Source organism: Cynara cardunculus, assembly GCF_001531365.2.
Source record: "Cynara cardunculus var. scolymus isolate 2C chromosome LG 8, CcrdV1, whole genome shotgun sequence".
NCBI classification, from domain to species: Eukaryota; Viridiplantae; Streptophyta; class Magnoliopsida; order Asterales; family Asteraceae; genus Cynara; species Cynara cardunculus.
The window spans coordinates 19,260,685-19,262,301 of NC_037535.1; positions in this window are offsets into that span (position 1 = coordinate 19,260,685).

Consider the following 1,617-nt stretch of genomic DNA (forward strand, 5'->3'; position numbering starts at 1 on the left):
ATCAATTAATAATTTTCTGAATTAATATTAATTTCTATTAATTAATATTAATAATAATTATTTATTAATATTTTGTTTATAGTTAATAGAAATTACTAATAATTAATATTAAGAAAATATATTAAAATAGCCATTTGTCAGGATCGGTTTCACCTTCTAGTCATTTTCTCTCTTCAAGTATATTAAAATAGTTATAGGTCCGTAAAACCCACGTTTACAATTGCGAATATAGTTAAAAGACAAAAAAAATTACATTTTCTACCTTATCCACAAAAAATATTACATTTTTCACCTACTTGCGTAAAAAAATTTACATTTCTCACACAGGTCTGCATTTTTTAAAATTACGGACCTATGGCTATTTTGGTAAACCTTGTATTAATAAGGGTTATAATGGAAAAAGTGACAAAAAGCTCTTCATAAGCTATTCGAACTAGCGTTTCAATAAACTAGTTTACGTCTATCCAAATGTGTACCCAAAAAATCAATTGGCTTATAAGCTAGCTTATTTTCTGCGTACACGAAAATATTTCATAAACCAAAAAAGAATAAAAAATCAAAAGAACTAGAATACCTCCAAGTTCAAGGGAGAGTTTTTAATAAACTTGATTTCAGGGACGAAAACAACAATAAATTACAAATCATAAAGACGAAAATCAAAATTTCAAAACGACAGAAAAAAAAAATCCACAATCTTTAATAAACTATAGGAACGAAAATCAAAGTTTACTCTTTTTTATAAGAACTTAGGGGTCGTTTACCTAATCATTTACCCGGTAAGTGCTTACCCGTGAAATTCAATATTATCGTTTACTTACCAGGTAAGATTTTAGTCCATGGAAACAACATCATATGCAATAATTTACCCGGTAAGCACTAACCGTGGTAAGAGCTTTCACTCTCACTTACCGGGTAAGACTTTCGTTCTTTGTTTCGTTCTTATCAGGTAAGATTCTTGGTCATTACCATCTTCATTCGGTAAGGTAACGTAACTTGATAAGCCCTTACCCGAGTAAGCATTCGGTAAACGGCCCCTTAGATCTTCTAATTTCTTACCTTAAACTTGGTGTGAGATGATATTTTGTTAGTTTTTTTTATGTATTTTCTTGACTTTTATATCCTCTGTAGTTATTAATATGTGTTTATTTATTTAGCTTATATCATACATAGGTTTTTATAAGAACTACCATCGTGGAGTTTTGTATAGGTTTTAAATTTGATAAGTTGAAAATGATGTAACAACAAAAGATTGGTTCTTAAAAGAATTTCCATTAGAAATGATCTGAAACCCACCCATACTTTTCTTATTTTTACATCATCAATATATGACATGACCTGATTTTAACATAAAAACAACTTATTGACTTATTCCGATATAACATTGGTAATAAGCACTTTTGAGTGTTTGGATAAACAACTTATACTGGTGTCAAACCGGTAATAAGAAATTTTTGAAAAAGTTAAACCCTTCTAACTTATAATAAATTGATAAGTATTTTTATAGAAGGGAAAAGTCTAAAAAAACCCAATGGACTTTAGTGTTTGGAATGATTAAGTCTTTGGATAATTTTTGGAACAAATAAGTCATTGGACATTCCAAAACATGTTAAATAACTC